Consider the following 22549-nt stretch of genomic DNA (forward strand, 5'->3'; position numbering starts at 1 on the left):
TTAAGTGCATTATTAGAACTGAAACTTAACTCTACACCAGGAAAAATTAATTTAACAAAAACAGAAACCAAAAATATTTATAGAAAGTAGAATGGCCTGATGCACGTACACTGATACTTCACTCTCTCAGCTCATATGCACTTGATCCACTTCCATCGAGGATTCGGGCTAAATTCCACCCGCCAGTTCCGGGGACCAACCAACGTAGTATTTCGATGAAGAGCACTCCGTCGAGTCACCGGTTGTCCATGGAATAGATGAAATACACGCGTGCCAATGGGAATTTTGAACTGTAGGAAAAATCGTATAAAATTACACTTTTTGATATTTCTACGAAGACGAAGTTAAATTAGAAAATGAAGAATATTACAATCAGACCATATCCCTAGAAAATTGCTTCAAGAAATGTCATTATGAAGAGGAAATGGACAAAAATTTGTGAAGAAAAATCACGAAAAAGGAAATCGCATCATGAATATTCATATCATGGGCGGTCCCACATTTGCATGTTATAGCGAGTTTTCCATTATTTAATAAATAATGGTTATTTGTATATAAATAATGATTATTTGTATATAATGGCAAACTGTAAAAACTGTTTATAAATAATGATTTTTTTTTCTAAAAAATGGGATATTGAAACCAAATTGTTATTTATAAATAATGAAATACGATGAGTTTTCATTATTTATAAATATTGAGGTAGATATTTCATTATTTAACAAATAATCGTTATTTATAAATAATGGAAAACTCGAACATTAAATAATGAATATTTATAAATAATGAGAATAATGGCGCACTCGAAAAAATTATTTATAAATAATGAAGTAGACGTTTTCATTATTTAACAGATGATCATTATCTATAAATAATGGAAAACTCAACAAATTATTTATAAATAGAGAAATGTGCACTGGCATTGTTAATAAATAATTTTTTTTTTTAATTAATAGAGAACTCGACAAACTTATTTATAAATAATGGAAAAACGAATTACAATAATTTATAAATAATTAAGTATGTAGTGTCATTATTTATAAATAATGAAAAACGAAAATCATTATTTATAAATAATGAAAAACAAATAATCATTATTTATAAATAATGAAAAACAAATAATCATTATTTATAAATAATGAAAAACAAATAATCATTAATTATAAATAATTGAATGTCGAACTATTATTATTTACAAATAATGAAGTTTTGCTTGGAATTATATGTAAATAATTATAAATTTTATTTTATATGATAGTAATTATTTACACATAAAATGTTAATTATATATAAATAATAGTTATTATTTAATAAATAATGATTATATAACAAATAATTGTTCTATATAATATTGGTACAATCGGCGTCTCATATATTAACAGGACATGTTATGTAAAGTGTTATTACAAGGACATTATGTCCTGTTCATACACCCACATATATGCAAAGTGTTATTTTATTTATATATATGGAATCGGGTCCTGTTTATACACCCAAAATTGTATGTTGACATCACATAAATACAATTGGATAAATGAAGAGCTCCTTTCCAAAGGGGTAGTTGACATTAATTTACTCATTTTTAGTAGTTTTATACACTACAACTAACGAAATTCTGATTTTCTAAATGGAAAATTAAAAAAAGAAATTAAGGACATTTAAAAATCCTTTCCTTTAATTAAAATCATTGAATGTTGGACATGAATTCATCAGCTGTTCCAGCTTGTCATAGCTCAGATCCAAAGCATAAATCCTGATTGAAATAATGCATATTATAATGCAGGTTGAAAATTCTGGGTATGGTGCATGCATGTGTTGTGTATATTTTCGGTGTATTGTTACCTTTTAACTCATTGCTTACCCAACCAGCATAGTGACACAAATTTCATGAACATGATATTATACAAAATATTGACTGCTCATGATGATGATGGTGGAAACTATTACTCCCGATGTGCTGTTCATATATAGGCCCTTCTCATCCTGTGGTGGAGCCGAGAGGCTTTAGAACGAGGGAGTAATAATTTCCATCATCGTCCGAATACAGAGCAGTCAACATCTAACGCTAAATTAAAGAGAAGTCCAACATCAAATAACCAACTCGGTGAAATCCAACGTTATTTATGTGCTGAATGGAAGAGAAGTCCGCACACTGTGCCCGTGGAAATTTAAAGGACAAGTCCACCCCAACAAATATAAAAAAAAAAAAAAAAAAATTATCAAACGAGCGTAACACTGAAAATTTCCTCAAAATCGGATGTAAAATAAGAAAGTTATGATAATTTAAATTTTCGCTTAATTTCACAAAACAGTTATATGCACATCCTGGTCGGTATGCAAAATTAGGGGACTGATGACATCACCCACTCACTATTTCTTTTGGATATTAATTATATGAAATATTTCAATCATGAGAAACAAAGTTTTATTCTTCCCTGAACTTGTGGAATTACTATTGTTTTAACATTTTGTGGTTTAACCAAGAGGATCCTTTTTGTCAAATCTGTGAACATTGAAATATTGTATTATTCAAACAATAAACAAACAAAAGAAATAGTGAGTGACATATTCAACTCTCTCATTTGCATATCACTGAATTGTGCATATATCTCTTTTAAATAAGCGAAAGTTTGAAATGTCCTTACTTTCTTTATTTACATGATTTTGATAAAATTTTCTGTGTTATTCTTGTTTGATTTTTCTCTATTTATTCAAATCAACTTTTTTGTTGTGCGCATCATGATCTGCGCATATTTTACACTATGCGCGCTGACGTCACAATGGATGAGCTGGTGATTAATCAGCTGTAGGTAATGTGAGCTGATTTTTTTCTCCTTATCTGCACTAACTGCAGATCCGACAATTTCAAAATAGTTTCTCTGTAGTGCTGCAAATTATGATGAATATGACCTCGAGTTTGAATAAATGGAAATTGGTTCGCAATTTTTCCTCACATAGATACAAATTAGCTTTTGGCGCGTTTTCGGGTGTTCTTAGAAGCACTGTTTGCTCTGATAAGAGTGCTGATAGTTTGAAAACAAGCACATGAACCCATATTTTTTAATGTTTGCACCTCTTAGGTATACCTTCCTCTACAACTTTGCAAAGTTTGGTGAAAATGGCATGGGTTTTGAATAAAGTGCAGCATTGTTATCTTGTGAGGTCTAAAAATGCCAAATTCTTTTGGATGCGCAATTCTTAAGAACATCATCAATTTTGGGTTAACGTTAAAGCTCTATAGCAAAAAATCGAGCACATGGACCCATGTTTGTTTTTGCATATTTGGAATATCCAGGTGCTAAAGTATCTATGTGCAAAGTATGATGAAAATGACAGGGATTTTCAATGTTTGGGAGCAAGACTACGAAACCATTCACATTTTAGACGGTATTATCAGACTTTTGCTTGTTTTCGGCGCATCGTGGGGTGTTTCAAGCCAACTCGCAATACTTCAGACACTGATAATTTGAAAACGAGCATATGGACCACATGTTTTTAATATTTTAACGTCTTCAAAATAAAATCTTCTACAAATCTAGAGAGTAGGATGAAAATGACATGGATTTTGAATGTTTGGGAGCAGAACTAAGGAACCATTCGTATTTTAGACATTTTAGACGGTATTATTAGACTTTTGCATGTTATCGGCGCATTTTAAGCGATTTTCAAGCCAACTTGCAACATTTTGGACACTGATAGTTAAAAAAATAGCACATGGACCACAAATATTCAATATTTTAAGGTCTTTAGAATATATTCTTCTACAAATCTGGAGAGTATGATGAAAATTACATGGATTTTGAATGTTTAGGAGCGAAATATGAAACCATTTGCATTTTAGACGGTATTATTTTACTTTTTGCTTGTTTTCGGCGCACTTTAGGTGGATTTCAATATTTTCAAGCCAACTCGCAACACTTGGGACACCAATAGTTTAAAAACGAGCACATGGATCACATATATTTAATATTTAAGGTCTTCAGAATATATTCCTCTACAAATCTGGAGACTATGAAGAAAATGACATGGATATTGAATGTTTGGGAGCGAAATATGGAACCATTTGCATTTTAGAGGGTATTAAGAGACTTTTGCATGTTTTCGGCGCTTTTTAGGCGATTTTCATGCCAAGTCGCATCACTTTGGACACTCATAGTTAAAAAACGAGCACATGGACCCCATATTTATAACTTCCCTACACCTTTGATATGCATTCCTCTACAGCTTAGCTGAATTTGACGAAAATGACATGGATTTTGAAAAAAGTGCAGCTTACAAAATACTTTTTTAGTTTTTGATTAGATTCACGTCTTTGAAGATTTGTTTTTTCCGAGTTTTGCACCATTCTTGCCAAATGAGGGCGCTGCTGACTCCAAATATATATAGTTTTACCGATTTAAAGACTTTTTCTTACTTTGGTATACACTTTGTTATATATCTTGAAAATTTGATGAAGTTTGATGTGGTATCCACTGAGTAAAGATGATTTAAACTCATTTGGTGAATTCGTGATGTCTAAGAGAGACATAATTTTCTTGTTTGCGCAAGATTGCATATCATTCAAATACGGCGACTTTTAAGACCCGTAGAAAAAAAATAAGCACATGAACCTATATTATTTTTTTGCATTTTCATAATGCATAGATACCAAAGTAACTCTCTGCCAAATTTTGTAAAAATGACATGGACTTCATTTAACTGTGGAATGTCCTTAAATGACATTTCACCCTAAATACGTCCACCAAACGTAAAAGAAACACTGTTTGTAGTAAATCATAAAGCGAGATCGTCACTGCAATAACCAACACGATGTCTCGAAATACATGCATGTAGGCATTCGTGCCTCTTTTTATTGTAATTAGAGGTGGTGATCCGAGGGGGGGGGGTGTTGCACACACAAATGTAATAACGCCCACAAATGTAATAACGCCCACAAATGTAATAACACTTTACCCACAAATGTAATAATTTCACCCACAAATGTAATAATGCACTTTACCCACAAATGTTATAATTTTTGATCGCCCACATATGTAATAATGACTTTACCGACAAATGTAATAAATTTAAAGGGATTTTTGGCGAATCTGTTCTAAACTAAAATCCTATAGTAATGCTTTCATATAGCACAAAAGTGCAAAGTCTTTTTTCCAAACCCGGTTAATTAAACATTATAGTACAAGTCCAAAGTCTTTTTCCAGACCCGGTTAATTCAAAAATTATAATGCAAGTCCAAAGTCTTTTTTTCAGACCCGGTTAATTAAAAAAATTATAATATAAGTCCAAAGTCTTTTTTCCAGACCCGGTTGTTTCAAATATTATAATATACGTCCAAAGTCTTTTTTCTAGACCCGGTTGTTTAAAAAATTATAATATGCGTCCAAAGTCTTTTTTCTAGACCCGGTTGTTACAAAAATTGTAATATAAATCCAAAGTCTTTTTTCCAGACCCGGTTGTTTCAAAAATTATAATATAAGTCCAAAGTCTTTTTTCGAGACCCGGTTGTTACAAAAAAAATATAATATACGTCCAAAGTCTTTTTTTCAGACCTGGTTAATTCGAAATTTTAATGCAAGTCCAAAGTCTTTTTCCAGACCCGTTTATTAGTCCATACTAAGATACAATAATGATATTCCAGTGGAATAAAAATGAGAATCGAGCTTAGTCTTTTCTTCAGACCCAGTTAATTAAAACTAGTGGAATTAATGTCTTTGTTGTTGTTTCAACTTATATGGCATATATTGTGATTATATGCGCTAAGAGTAAATTGAGAATCAAGCGTAGTCTTTTTCTCCAGACCCGGTTACTTAAAACTAAAAACTAAACCCTATAGCAATGCGTTCATATAGCACAAAAGTGCAAAGTCTTTTTTCCAGACCCGGATAATTAAACAATTACAATATAAGTCCAAAGTCTTTCCTCCAGACCCGGCTATTAAAAAATAAATTAAAAAACTTCAAATCTAAGACCACTTTTCCAAAGTTTCACCCAGTAAAACAAATATGTCTTTACCCCACACCCAGTTTTTTTAAATAATACTACGACCCTACAAAACATTGTAATAATGCATGGGTAAAGCAAACATCCTTTCTCCAGACTTGGTTATTATTTGAAAAAAAAAAATGTTACAAATATTCTAAAACGACCCGTTTATTAAAAAAAATAAATATAAGTCCATACTAAGATACAATAATGATATTCCAGTGGAATAAAAATGAGAATCGAGCTTAGTCTTTTCTTCAGACCCAGTTAATTAAAACTAGTGGAATTAATGTCTTTGTTGTTGTTTCAACTTATATGGCATATATTGTGATTATATGCGCTAAGAGTAAATTGAGAATCAAGCGTAGTCTTTTTCTCCAGACCCGGTTACTTAAAACTAAAAACTAAACCCTATAGCAATGCGTTCATATAGCACAAAAGTGCAAAGTCTTTTTTCCAGACCCGGATAATTAAACAATTACAATATAAGTCCAAAGTCTTTCCTCCAGACCCGGCTATTAAAAAATAAATTAAAAAACTTCAAATCTAAGACCACTTTTCCAAAGTTTCACCCAGTAAAACAAATATGTCTTTACCCCACACCCAGTTTTTTTAAATAATACTACGACCCTACAAAACATTGTAATAATGCATGGGTAAAGCAAACATCCTTTCTCCAGACTTGGTTATTATTTGAAAAAAAAAAATTGTTACAAATATTCTAAAACGAATACCCAATAATCTAATTACTGTAAAATAACATGAAGACCGACTGTCGAAGATCGACTTTCCTCCAGACACAATTATTTCAAGAATAAAAAAATCAATAAAACCCGACCCCCCATAGAGCCATCAATCCTCCAAATTAAGACCATGCATGTAGAAAAGCACATGTTTAGAGCGTTGTCTTTTTTCCAGACACAGTAGTTTAAAAATGATTTAAACAATCTTAAAAACAAAAAACTTTGTCATATTCTTATTCTTGTTGAATAACACGAGTATTATGCTAAGTCTTAAACTCGGTTTTTCTAGACCCGGTTATTTAAAAGATAAACAAATATTGAAAAAAAAATCACAGCTAAGACCAATCTTCAAAATTAAACCCACTTAAAATGCTTGGGCTTAGAGTGTTGTCTTTACCCCTCACCCAGTTCTCTTTAAAATACAAATTAAGCGAAACATTAATCTTAAAACTTAGACCCCAGCATCTTCCAAACTATAAAACCCTTGTGATAACGCATACTTAATTTGACCAGACCAGTTAAAAAAAAAAACAAGAACAAAAAAAAAATAACCCTCTTCCATCCTGTAATAAATGATGTAATTAAACATTCATTTTTTCTTCCAGGCAAAGAAAATTATAATAAAAAAAAAAACATCAAAACTTAGAGCCCAGGGAGCATTTCATGAAAGGAGTTGTCTGACATTTTATCCGACACTGGTAGCACTGCTTTTTAGCCAATCAACATCAAGAACAGTTGTCAGATCTGACAACTTGTCGGACATAAATGTTGATGAAATACTCCCCCAATCATCTTATTCATGTTGAACAGGCACAAGAATATGATTGAGTCTTAGTTATGAGGATTTCATTTATCTTATTTTTGAAATGACAAGGTCTGGAATAAAGAAAACTCTCTAAACTTTTATTTATTGAAGGTTCTTAGTTTGAAGGATAGTTGGGCCTTAGATTCTGTTATTCTTTTTAAATGATTTTGGTTATTTTGAAATAATTGGATCTGGAGGAAAGACTACATCATATTTCCATGCTATTCAATGTTGATACGATTGCAGGGTCTTTGTGTTGCTGTTGTTGTTGTGTTTTAAATTACTTTTATAACTGGGTCTGGAGGAAAGACTACGCTATATTTCCATGTTTTTTTTTATCATAAACAGGATCGTGGGTCTTTGTTTGCTTTTTTTTATTAATACTAATTTATTATTATTATTATTCATTTCTTATTTGACAGATCTTGGTCTGGAGGAAAGACTACGCTATATTTCCATGTTATTCAACATAAATAGGATCGTGGGTCTTTGTTTGCTTTTTTATTACTACTAATTTATTGTTATTATTATTCGTTTGTTATTTGGAAGATCTGGGTCTAGATGAAAGACTACGCTATATTTCCATGTTATTTAACATTTACAAGAGAGTTGGGGTCTTTGTTACTTTTCCACCAGTTTTAATTAACTGGGTCTGGAGAAAAGACTTTGGACGTATTTTATAATTGTTGAAACAGCCGGGTCTGGAAAAAAGACTTTGGACGTATTTTATAATTGTTGAAACAGCCGGGTCTGGAAAAAAGACTTTGGACGTATTTTATAATTTTTGAAACAGCCGGGTCTGGAAAAAAGACTTTGGACGTATATTATAATTTTTGAAACAACTGGGTCTGGAAAAAAGACTTTGGACTTGCATTTTAGTTTTTGAATTAACCGGGTCTGGAAAAAAGACTTTGGACTTATATTATAATTTTTGAAATGACCGGGTCTGAAAAAAAAGACTTTGGACTTACATTATAATTTTTTCAACAACCGGGTCTGGAAAAAAGAATTTGGACTTATTTTATAATTTTTGAATTAACCGGGTCTGGAAAAAAGACTTTGGACGTATATTATAATTTCTGAATTAACCGGGTCTGGAAAAAAGACTTTGGACATATTTTATAATTTTTTAATTAACCGGGTCTGGAAAAAAGACTTTGGACGTATATTATAGTGGGTCTGGAAAAAAGACTTTGGACGTATATTATAATTTTTGGAACAACCGGGTCTGGAAAAAAGACTTTGGACTTGCATTATAATTTTTGAATTAACTGGGTCTGGAAAAAATACTTTGGACGAATATTATAATTTTGAAACAACCGGGTATGGAAAAAGACTTTTGAATTGTACTATAATGTTTTATTAACCGGGTTTGGAAAAAAGACTTTGCACTTTTGTGCTATATGAACGCATTACTATAGGATTTTAGTTTAGAACAGATTCGCCAAAACTCTCTTCAAATTTATTACATTTGTGGGTAAAGTGCATTATTACATTTGTAGTTGAAATTATTACATTTGTAAGTAAAGTGTTATTACATTTGTGGGCGTTATTACATTTGTGGGCGATTATTACATTTGTCGGTGTAACAGGGGGGGGGGGGGCAGGGGGCACAGTGCCCCACACTTTTTGAAGCACTAAAAAAGTGTACCTTTTTGCCCACTAAAAATGCCCCCTTGCTACAAACGCGTTCAGTGCCGCTTTCATCTTATAATGACCCGTTTTTATGTGTTAACAAGTGCCCCATTACTTTCTTATAAGTGCACATTCTCGTATCAGATAAACTGCCCTTTTTAAAACCGCTCTTTTTATGCCCGACCAGCATCCATTTTCCTTTTACCGTTCTGAGATTACAAGTGCATTTTTTATCAAAAAAATCCTATCAAAATGCTTTTGTCCCCTTCAGTTGCCCTTTTTCATAGTGAAATTTTCCCTCTGCAGTGTGCCCCTTCCTACCTTTGATCAAGTGCTCCATTTGAATATGTCCTTTGAAGGTTTGAAGGTTTGAGGGTTTTATTAGAATATCCACATATCGCAGCCATTTAGACTGAATTGCATTGGATTTACATAATATAACAATAAAATGATAACATAATAAATAGCAATCGAACATTATAAATATATTATTTACAAATAAAAATACAAACACTTTAGATAATTTGATAGATTAATGAAAGGGTAACCAGAGTGTAGATATAATGGAAAAGGAGATACAATAGAGTAGGGAAAGAGGGCTGGGGAAGTTGAGGACAGAAGAGATGAGTAAGAGAGTAGTAATAAACATATGTAGTTCTGATTAAACCAAGTGAGAAACTGAAGAGTGAGAAACATAGTCGGTTAAATTAAAAAGAGTACATGTACATCAAAATATAAATATAATTATGGTAATGATATGTAAATTAAAAGTGTCAGCGACCCCCCTTATATGAGTGTGTTGAAACGTATATGGTATACGGGATTCTGGTGATAATTGACTAAGAACATTAATACAGCAAATAGGATGATGAAACATACTAGTAATCAAACATTACTGAAGAATTTAAGTGCTAGGGGTGTGAAGTTTACATGAAATAATAAAAGCAAAAAATCTTGAAAAATGTACCGCATATTAAGCTTAAACAAGGAAAAGAACATATACAGTTGAATTTGGAATGAAAAAGAATAAATGCAATCAATCAATCAATCAATCACAAGAACATATCAACTGAACAAAGAGGCGGATATGGAAGAAAAATGCAATAAATGGACCATTCTGTAGACAATGATAAACATAAATTAAGTATATTGTCATTAAAATAATAGGCACCTGTGCAAGCACCAATGACATCAAACTCATGGGCATATCTAAGAGTCATTTAAAAACCTCACGAGGAACGGCAAAGCACTATTGCGGTATCGCTCTGTTCTTGCTCTAACTTCGCGATACTTTTTAGTATTTACTTCTAATAAATGCTCCTTTTCTTTTCTAGTTTGTTAAAAATGTCAAGTTTGTTAATGTAATCTATATATTTGCAATTAGCGTCATTTCTTCTCTGCAGGGGCACTGAACCGGGGAAAGGAGGCACTTGCCCCCTAAAATTCCCATAGGAAGGAATTTTTTTTTTTTTTCAAATGAAATGTGCCCTTTGTGCCTAAAAAGGGCATTTGACCTTTTACCTTAGGGTGCCCTCGGGAAAATACGCTGTTTGCACCCAATACCCATTTTGACTTTCTCTGAATATTATGTCAAAATATATATATAACAAATTAGCTTTTTTTAATTAAAAACTGTCAAAATTTTGCTCGCTCGCGCGCAGCTTTATTTTTTTATTTTTGCCTCTTACACCATGCAGGCGCGGATCCAGGAGTGGGCCGAGCCGTCCCTGCGCCCCCTATTTTTTGGCAACCCGCAGAAAATTGTACTCTTTAACTTGATAGAAACGATGAAAAACAGAAAAAAAAAGGAAGAAAGAGATATTGTACCCATGGCTTGTAATTTACAGCCTCGTAACGGCCGGCCCGACCCCGAAAGGAAACGAGAAAAAGGTGAGGGGGAAAATTGGAAAATATACTTTATATACAAATTTTAGCTAGCGCTTTGCGCTCGCATTGCGTGTGTAATGAATCCAGGCGCGGATAAAAAGGGGGCTGAGTCGGCCCCAGCCCCCTATTTTTGGCAACCTGCAGAAAAAGTGTACTCTTTAACTTGATAGAAACGATGAAAAATAGAAAGAAAAGTAAGAAAGAGGTACCCATGACGTGTAATTTACAGCCTCGTAACGGCCGGCCCGATCCCGAGACGAGAAAAAGATGAGGGGAAGAATTGGAAAATATACTTTATATAAAATTGTTCGCTCACGCTTCGCGCTCGGATTGCCTGTTTCATGAATCTTATTTAAGAGGATTAAAAGAAATGGCGGATCCACTTTCGAGAGGCTCATTTTTTTTTATAGCAATGTGTCTTGCGTAGGCGATTGGGCATCTTTTTTTTTTTTTTTTTTTTTTTTTTTGGGGGGGGGGGCTAGTCAACATTTTCCTTAAAAATCCCCCCCTCCCCCTTGAAAAATCATTGGTCCGCCCTTGGGACTTGTGAAAACATTGAAAAGAACAAAAAAGAAGGAGGTAACCATCAATGAAAATGCTCACATTGTCAGCATTGTCGGGTAAAGAAAGGAAAATATAGTATTGCTCTTAAACCTTTGTAACCCAAACGTAAAAACCAATAAGATGTAAAAAAAAAAAGTTTTTATGGTGAAAACTAAGGGAATTGTAGAAAATCAAATTTGGGTTAAAAAACAGATATCTAATTTAGCAGCAATGCATAAAAAATATAATTTATCATGAATATGTTTATACATCTACACATTACATACGGATGGAATGCAAAACAAACGAATTACACATTATTGATTTGAAATTTTAAAAATGAGATTGGTTGCTCAAGCAATCGCAATGGTCATTCTTGATTAAATTGCTGGGGCGGATCCAGCTTCCGCCCGAAATTGTTTGTTCATAAATTTTCCCCGATCGGCCGCTCAAAGTTGATTTTTGTTTGTTTCTTTGAAAGGGTTGTCCAAGTGGCGTAATGAGCCAAAAAATTTGAGGGGGCTCGAGAAAGCGTATTGCGCAAAATTAATAAGAAGTTGCGAGCGAGCGAGCAAAAATGTTGACATTTTTATTACAAAAATCAAAGTTTGTTATATGTTTTTAAAATAGCTCTTGGGAAAAAATAGGCCTATATTTTTTTTCTTTTCGCTTTCCTTTTCTCTTTTTTTTTGTTTCTTAGTCGTGATAAAAAATGACTGTTTAGAATGACTTTTCAATTATTGTTTAAAGCTATGCAAGCTTTGGGGAACCTTTAAGCTATTATCCAATGAAATCCACAATTTAATCCCAATAAATGAAAATATCTTAATTGCAAAAATATTGTAATTTCATCGTTAAGATACTCAACAAAATAATTGGATAGCTTTATCATGTATAATACTTCCTTACACCCTAAACAAAAGTGAGTCACCATTTGTCCGTGTAGCGAAAAACTTTTACGAATATGTGAGTCACCATGACTCTTTAAAGATTGGTTTGATCATAGAAGACTCATTTTTAATGCATCATAGTTACTCATCTTTGCCTTGCAGACTCATTTATAATGAGTCATGGTGACTCACATAATCTAAAGACTCACTTCAAATGAGTCACCTTGACTCATTTAAAGTGAGTCAGTAAGACACAGACTCATTTGTAATGAGTCGCGGTGACTCATATAATCTTAAGACTCACTTCAAATGAATCACATTGACACGTTTGAAGTGAGTCAGTAAGATTCAGACTCGTTTATAATGAGTCACGGTGACTCATGTGATCCTTCTAGTGTGTCGTTAAACGGACAACCAGTGACTCATCAATGATGAGTCAGGGTGACTCACTTTTTGCCTAGGTGAGTCACATGACTTAGTTTGTTTTACTTACTGGAGTATTACTTCTGTTCGTACATCAAGCCTCTTGACTCACTTCATGTATAGAAAAGTGAGTCAAGGCGACCCAACTGAAAATGAGTCAAATACATATGTGATAATTAAACCAAAAGAGAAGGGTGTACAATGAAATCAAATAAAATAAATGGTCTGTTGTCATCATAGGGGCTTTTCCTAAAAATGATTTACAATAACCTTTTCCAAGTAAACATAGATCATCAGCAACATTGAATGGATCAGGAAGTATATTTGCATGCTTTAGAAGTGCCGATTATGATGGACCTACAACCAACAGATCTATAGCCTAATGCTAACTTAACAGACACATCACAATCAGTTAAAGCAAAATAACTAGATTGCATAAATGCATTGTACATGCCATCTGATTTATTTCCTCTCAACAATAAATCTCCGGTGTCACCACCAATATTACCAAAACAAAGGTGACCATTATGCATCAGTGATGTAACCACAACAGACAACAAATACTCAATGGAAGTCCCCATGGTCTAAATACTATGCAAACAGGCAAGGTCACACTAAATGTAAGTTCACAATACTTGACAAGCATATATATAAAAGCATATAAAAAATGTTCATAAATCCCATCAACATTGCATGTCACCATTTCAATTCCTTCACATAGTGTGTCAATTTTTGTGTCCTAAAACAGTAATTGTGTGGACGACAGAAAATTAAAATGTGTTTCATGGGATGAATGTTTAAGAGTTTACTTGCAAAATAATTATGGTGGCTGTGCATTTCTTTCTATTATAAAATCTATTCTCAAGCATAGAATCCAGTCACAAAAAATGTAAAAAAGTGCACAACTTCCTCTCATTAAATGAAAAATAAAACTATCAAGAGAAAAATAAAACTATCAAGAGAGAGTGATAGATTTTATAATTGATTGGCCACATGGTTTAAACGACTAAGCAAAGATAAAGCTGTCACAAAATGTCTATGAAATTTGAGAGAGTGTGATAATGGTAATCCATTATTTATCACAGTAATTACCCTTAATGATTTTTTCTGCCTGATATAACAATGTTTCGGTATAAAGGGGTAGATTCTCTGGTCCCAAGGACCTCGTTATAATGAGATTCCACTGTAATTCAAATATCGTACTTCACATAACTTTAAATTTAATACAAACACAAAAGAGAGCAAAGAACTGATATACATCACAACCACCAGAGATTTGGTGTGAATTTCATTTTGAAATATTCTTTAACATCATTTTGTTTAACTGACATGAAAATCGTCTTCAAGATCATTCCAAAATCTCTTCCCAAATAGTACATTTTTTATAGTAACATTTCTTCACTGAAATTGAAACAATTCATAATTCATTGAATTCATAATTCACTGGAATTTAAACAATTCAATTGAAACAATTCATCGAACTCGTATTTTTTTATAGTATCATTTCTACACTGATATTGAAACGATTCATAATTCACTGAAATTCATTATTCACTGAAATTCATAATTCTCAATTCATAATTCGCTGAAACTGAAACAATTCATTGAAACCTTCAAAAATCATGAATTCATAAGACTCTGCTTACAACACAATACCATTGTTTTGAAATTTCAAAACCAATGACAGCTTTCCAGAAACCTTCTAAAATTCAGAAATTTTTCAAACTTGAGCATAAGTACAAACACAATTTAAATTTAAGAATCCCCATGCATGACATGGGAATCCCCCAAAGGTCAATTTTTGCTGTAGGAAAACCCACAAAAATATTTTACCAGTAATAGTACAAAAGACAACAATTTCAAAATGTGCAATTTGGATTCTCAATAAATGTTTAAAGCACTTCGCAGGATCCCCCATTCTTTAACACCATTTCTCTCACTGTGAAGCCCTGGTATTTTCTGCAAAATCCGCCTCCTATAGCAGCTGTATCTTTAAGCAGATACTGACCTTTTTTTATTCAAATATTTTTGTGCAATTTTTTTTAAAGGCCCGTGATAATTGTGGTGGTTGGGTTATTAAGCAATACCTTTGACATGCTTGTAAGTGTACAGATTTGCTTAAAATTAAAGTCAGGGCTTTGTCAAATGTATAAAATTAGTTTCAAATCAGTTGCATGTGCTTACCATATCAATAAATGTAAACATTGAGAATTGTTTCCATCATGTATTGATATTGGAAGCCATAATCTTGAAAAGTGCTTTTGTATATTTTTCTTGGAATTAAATACCAAGTGAATTTCACAGTTGCTTGAAACTTACAAACTAACTAAAATTCCATAGAAAACACTTAAAATGTTGTAATTCTCCAAATTTGTGGTGTTAAACTTATTTACACATGTGTTCAACAATCAACAAGTAGTATATCAATAGCTTAGTTTTCAATTCCCCCCAAATAAAAAACTTGTTGTTGATCATCTGATCTGTAAAAAATTGGGGTCCAAATATCTTTTCTTTTCTTTTGTGTGTGTGCAAAATCATATTTTATCTGTGACTAAAATTCTATAAAGAATTTATAAGTAATTATTGGGATATGAAAATATTTCCAATTCAAGGGCCACTGAAATTTGTAGTGAAGCAAAGCGAAATAATTCACATACTTGATATCTAAATTCACGGTCAACCTGTCGTATCTATTTCAATCTATTTTGCACATAAAAGACAGATACAACACCTAAAGTGATTGTAGAGAAAGTGTGATCAGCTGTGTTGCAGTAGCATCACCCAAGTAATTAACATCTCTGAAGAACTACTGGCATCAGCATTTAAGTCATACAGGCATCTCACGACCTTGGATGGGGGTTGAGACGTGGAATCTATGTTCATCAGAACCTTCTGAATGAATATGAGGGTGTTACTCATCTTGGGGTTGTATGATAAGTTGAATAAATAATGGGCCGACATTAGCAGAGAGACTGCTGACATGAGGTGGTTGGTCTCGCAGATGACTTCATTCTTTGCTGTAATATAGAATGATGATTGCAAATTTTCCGTGAATTTGTCATGATCACTGCTAAGACCTGCACTGACGGGCTTAATTTTGTAGATGATTTTGGCGATTGTTCAGTTTTTTTCCTAAAAAGGGAAACATAAGTGAGAAATGCTGATTAGTTTATTTCTGGTAATGTACACAAGGCAAATTGGTTGATCCTAGTGAAAATTTTAACTTCAAGGTTGTGCTAATACTGCTAACTGTACTGCAGTTAAAGATGTATGATATTAAATGAAACACTATAGTATAGACATTTCAAAACAGTAACCTTGGTTAAGACTTCAATGTTGACGCCGCCGCCGTCGGAAAAGCGGCGCCTAAAGTCTCGCTCTGCTATGCAGGCGAGACAAAATATGTATAATGAGTCAACACCTACTATATTGTAAAGGTACCTCCTATTCCTCATATTACACCATATTGTCACTGTGTTCCTAACTGGCTAATCAAACTGCTTACACAGAACACAGGGGGGGGGGGGCTTCAAGTATGCCTAACAAAAGAAAAGTGCTCTGACATGGCAACACACCTGGCTCATTGCATACTCCATTGAAAGTGCTTTTTTTGTTTTTTGGAAGCCCCCCAGTTATGACCGCCATAAGTTACAGTGAGGTGAAGTCGAATTCATCTATACTTTTCTTAGGACACTTTAAAAATGTCTAAGTGCCTTTTAAATCTTAAGTACTATTATTGCAAATTTCAATTAGAATAATATTACATTTTTGGAATCCTAGCAATGAATTATTATTGTCTCTCTCTTTTTTTTTCTTCCTTTTTTTTTTTTTTTTTTTTTTTTTGGGGGGGGGGTGAAAACTAAGATATATCCTTCACTTTTAACCCCTATGAATTAAAACCCTGGTGAGATATTTGTTTATAGGCTTTAGGAGGATGTTCTCAATTCATGTATCAACTTTGGAGATCATTTGAGATTCAATAAATCAATTTTCACGAACATTTTACTGATATGTAATCCTTTTTACATTGATGCTTAACAAAAGTTAGCAATCAAAATACTTAATCAAATGGGCAAAATACAATCCCTTATTCTCATAAGTAGAATTCTATGGTAGTCAATGTTCTGTTCTTAATCTTTAGAAGGTTAGGATCTTACCTGTGATAGTGAGTTATACATCGTTTCAAACCTTATTAGAATTTCCTCTTTTAAAAGATTTGTGGTGCCAGGTCTCATAATGTCAGTTGAGCTATCTAAATGGACATGCCTGCAACAGCTTCACTCAAAATTCTGCTGATATTTACATAAGATTTAAATGAATTTTAAGTATCAAACTTACCTGGCTATGCTGACAAAGCAATGCCTTCTCTCCCAAAATAGTAGGAATCAACAGAAGTGCTCCACATGCTCCACTGCAAATTAAAAACAAATTAAGACTGAACTCAAGCAATGCAAATCAAATTCCAGAATTTCAGTAATTTTGTGGTGGTCCATTCAGAAATGTTAAAAATATATAGTATACAATATACATTTTGACCAATTGGGTCATCCTTCTTAAACCATTTGAATTGCACATCAGGTATAAATAGAAGAGTACACTTTGGAGCCAAGTAATTATTATGTCTTTCTCTCTCTTGAAATTAGAATGGGGTATATGTCTTTGGGGCTAGTAAAACTTTTTTTTTTGGGGGGGGGGAGGAACAAGTAACTCTTTAACCATTTTGAAAGTTTTCCTCCCAAGAATGAAATTATTTCAAACCCACTCCTTATCAAACATCTCAATAACATACTTTTCCTGGTGGCTTCATCTTCTGCTGCTGCTGCTGAAGCCAATAATAGGTTTTTGAGCTCCAAAACCTTGCTTGGGAGTCTTACATATCTCTAGTAATGGATCAGCATATTCAAAAGTCCTGCTTTCAACTTCTGCTTAATTGGTTCCTCTGACAGTCTCTCAAACTCTTTCAACATCGAAAGAAAAAAATTAAACAGGGAATTTAAACAGGGCAATCTGATGTTTCTCTGCGTGAAGAAAAGAAAGAAAAGAATAGGTGTGTAAAAAAATGGCACAATCAAGAATAATTTTGAAGACCATGTACGAATCTCTACACTCTTGATACAATGACCCAAATGACTCCGTCTTTCTTTGTCTTCACGAGTTGGAATCACTTTCACTCTAGATATCCAATGATCAATGTATTGAATTCACATGGAAATTTATTGGTGAACAATTACATACAGTTCTTTCAATGGGCCTATCACTTAGTGAACCTGTCCCTTACTTGTCAGCAAGAACTAAAACTCTAGTAAGAACTAAGGGTAAATATTTTGCTCTTGTAAATGTTAGCACTTTGCAAATTTTTATCTTCTTTTCACACTCATAATTTGAAGCCTGTACACGCTATTTACTAAAAGAGATTTTGCATCGAGGGTGAAATGGTAGGACCTTTAAATTATTTTCGATCAACAGACATTATATGATTGAGATCAGATAAAGATAAAAATTTCAATCTTTCTCAAAAATATCTGTTTTTACACAATTTATTGATTATTTCAAAGATGGATACTAATAAACTAGGTTAAAATACAGAATGTGATTTTATGATCCTAGAAATTTAAACATACCCATTTCTATAAAACTTATAGCTCCAATTCTAGTTAAACCTAACTAGGCCGGGCTTTTTGGGCTGTTCTATGGCCGGAGGGGGGGGGGGGGAGGTTGATTCAACCCCCCCCCCCCCCCCGCCCCGAGATCTCGGCCTCCGATCGCGCGAGCGCCGCAAAAAATTGCAAGGAGATTTTATTTCATATTAATTAATTGTGCTAATTTATACATAAATCATACGTTTTGCTCTAATTCACTAAATAACGCTTCTAGAATGCTAATTTTTGGTAAAAATATTCTTTGTAGCATTCTTAACAATTGCAATTGAAAAAAACTTCGGTTTGGAAATCGATTTCTTATGTATTTTATTGTTTTATGAATTTTTTATGTATTTCCTTGTTTTTCAGCCTATTGTTTTTTTTTTTTCACCAGATTTGTTGCATAAACTTTTTGAATCATAATTATGCTTAAATCAATTGATTTAAGCTGTTTAAGGTAAAAATAATCATATCTTTATGAATAAGATAAGAAAACTCAATTTGCATTGAATATGTACACAAATCACGTTTTGGAACAATTTTTGGTCCGACATGCACTTACAAAATGTTGCTTAATTTCAGAACCGCGTACACGGGCGTCGTAAATTTGGTCGCAAAAGATGCGTAAGACTTTAAAGTATAAACTCTGCAAGTGGCGCGGTCAAAAAATTTCGCGCGGGGGCATGATCGCAGACAATCTTGAGGGGGGTGATTAAACACCCCGTGCCTGTTTAGTGTTAAAGGGGAATCCAGCCTGGGCCATAAAATATTGTGTTGGGAAGGAAAAACATTAATTAAACAGAATGGTCAAAGTTTGAAAGAAATCGGACAAGCAATAAGAAAGTTATAGCTGCTTTAAAATTGAGATCACTAATACTATGTAGATTTAAAATTGGCAACTGGGTAAGTAAATTATGACGAGGGGCAAGGACAACTTTCCCATAGGCCGTGTACTTTATTATCAGGGATTTGTGGTTTTCTCCTATGTACCCATTCCCCTGGGGCAGTAATCTAAATATAACCCAGGTAGTATATTGTTTTATGTCCTCATGAAATACAAAATATAATTTGATATAAAGCTTTTGGGATAATGACATTTTAGCCATATTATGTATTGGAGTACATGGAAGAGTAGTCCTTGCCTTACATCACTATGACATCCCATATGCGGCCAATTTGAAGTCTCCATGGGTATGGTGATTACCAATATTTCCAACTGTTAAAAATTCATAACTTTCTTGTTGATTGTCCAATATTGTTCAAACTTTCACCTGTCAACTTGTCTGATTTTTCTTTTCCTTATAAATACAAGTTTTTATTTGGGTTGGATACCCCTTTAAGCATAGACTTGCTTATTCCAAGAATAGACCCTTGTTACACGTAAATCTAATGATAGATTCTTGTTCATAAATGAAGTTTCTTGATCTGTATAACACTGATTTGAACTTACCTCATCTTCATGGAAAAGGCAAGGATACATATCCTTCCAGTAGGATACAGTCCAGTTGCTGCTGATGATACACTTGCGCCTATGGGCTAAAGTTAGTGACATTAGATTGTCTATCGTCAAGCTGTCCTGTCTTGTTTTTCTGGATTCATTCTGAAGCATCTTGATGTGAGCATTGATCGTTTCTTCATCCTCACCTTCTGGGGATGCAAGAAGGTACTTTCTTTATGCCATACATGTGTTTGCCTGCAGCTTTGTCTGGTTTGGGTGTAGTCCCCCCTTTTTTTGCTTCCATTTGATTATCACGTGCATGACGCTTCCTGCAATTCCTGAATCTGTTGCATAGTGGCTTCTTCCAGTAGCCCTGTAAAAAAAAATTAATAAAATAATTAAAAAAACAATTAAATGTGCAAAAAAAAATGAATTGAAAATATTGTTAATGTTATTTTGATGGGACAAATGTGGCACATGCTTCAGATGGTGAGTAAATAAAACAAAAATCACATCCTTTCGAGATGGGGGCTGGGGGTTGGCTTTGCGATCGAGCCTACTCTCACACATGTCAACATGTAGGAGGGTTTATCTAATAAAAAAATCATCTTAATTGTTGTTGGGAAAGGGGCACTTATCAAAATAAAATCAACAGTAGACCAGGAACTGGTCCTACACCTCTACATTTTTCTTTGAGAAGGAAATGCATGTAGTCTAGACTCACCCAAGGGTTCATTACATGCCTGCCTGTGGGAAATCTACATGTAGGACTATGGTATGTCAATGCTGTACACAGCACACAATTTAAAAAATCATTAAAATATCACTTTTGTGACCAAAATACTAATTTCTGTACAGTTGCATTATATTTTTCATTAGTAGCTTGGGGGTATTTTTTGCATTCACCAGAGTGCTCGAAATCTTGAATTTTGGGCATATTTTTGTGTACGACCTCTATTGGTGGAAAAATAATGGCAAGACAATTGTAGTTATTTTATCTCTATTTTTTAATTAGGAAAAATTTATTTAAAGAATCAAATTTACTTAAGAGCAAAGTATGAAAGATAGCTGTAATGGAACCTGACAGTGTAAAAAAAGTAAGCATTTGTCCCAAAGAAAAAGAGAAAATAAGACATTGCCATCCTTATTTCACCACACAGGGAGGGGTAACAGAGAACAAGGTTATATCATAACCTTGTTCATAGAATGAGTGGTCCAGACTCGATCTACCTGACAAAAAAACATAGGGATATGTGAGTTATTTTGAACTCGGATTATATTGATAGGCAAGTGACAAATAATAGAAAGTGCTAACTAGACCTATAATCCAATAAGTGCAAGAGCTGAAAAATACAGGAACTCGTTCTTCCCAGTACCATTATAGAGCTATTTAGCTCTATGGTACCATCATCAATTGGAACCACCTGAGTGACATCGTATAAACTCGCCATCGACAAACTCATTCAAGAAGGCCATCGAAAAGACCTTCTAATCATTCCTGCGCCCTCTCTCACCCGATGCGTTCATGCCCAGGAGGGTCGTGCACCGCACAAATCCAGATTATAGGCCTAACTGTTAGATATGGTAATTTGATTCGTAGGATGGGGGGTTGGGTGTCCGCACACGTAACAAAAATGAAGCCTTCTTTTTGTCTTTGGATTAAACAAAAACTGTGCATTGATTAGTGCTAATCATCATCAATATTTGTTCTCTATAATATTGTCTAACATTTTGAGCTAAAACATTTAAGAGATTTGAATTGTGAACTTTTTTTCAATTAGATGTTTAAAATCGACTGTCCGGATACACAACCTGTCCGGACACCCAACAACTGGGTATACTGTATTTTAAAGTCTATGGACTCGACCTGGTTGTGCATGATCGCACTGCAGACGTGACACATATATCATAGAGCTATATACACAATTAAACAGGCGCGCAGCGCAGCTACACTACAGCCATATATAGCACACACACATACACGCATCCGTCTGGTGCACGTAATCCTCTCAAAGTTCAATAAATCATCACCTAAATTGAGAATCAATTATTCATGTCCACCAAATTTCCTCTCATTCTCTTCAGCAAATTAATTTCTCAGCGGCCTACAGGTGAAATGAACAAAGTTATTCACAAAACTGCAGGATTAAAACGATTTTACTCACAGTACTCTCTTGAGCCCCAATTCAGCAATAGCGACGTCAGATAGGAATGGTTCGCGCGATGGTTGACGTCACAGCGTGCACGTAGCGCATGCGCGCACGGCTTTCTCATTGACTCATTATTTTTTTGTAAATGAGTCAATCGCCGATCTTGACTCATTTTTATGTGAGTCAGTCGGGGCATTCTGCAAGTGAGTCATTTCGTTATGGACTCACTTGTTAGTTATAGATGAGTCAACTAAGAATCATTTATTTTTGTTAGTGAGTCAAGTTTCGCCTGACTCACAAATATTATATATAAATGAGTCACATGAATCACTTTTGTCTGTGGGTGTATATTTCCATGAAATAATCTATTGGCCAATTCATATTTTTATTGATAATTCAGTGTTCTATGTTGAC

General features: G+C 33.7%; 1 long non-coding RNA gene across 1 annotated transcript; it reads right to left on the reverse strand.

Moving 5' to 3' along the window:
- Positions 1-13349: 13349 nt before the first annotated feature.
- LOC129261245 (uncharacterized) lies at positions 13350-20358 on the reverse strand. The gene is made up of 4 exons (XR_010296826.1): positions 19998-20358; positions 17698-17926; positions 17247-17319; positions 13350-16040 (listed from the first exon to the last, which is right to left on the reverse strand). It is a non-coding gene; the product is annotated as an uncharacterized LOC129261245 (long non-coding RNA).
- Positions 20359-22549: the final 2191 nt, after the last annotated feature.

This window comes from Lytechinus pictus, unplaced genomic scaffold (assembly GCF_037042905.1).
Source record: "Lytechinus pictus isolate F3 Inbred unplaced genomic scaffold, Lp3.0 scaffold_22, whole genome shotgun sequence".
Taxonomy (NCBI): domain Eukaryota; kingdom Metazoa; phylum Echinodermata; class Echinoidea; order Temnopleuroida; family Toxopneustidae; genus Lytechinus; species Lytechinus pictus.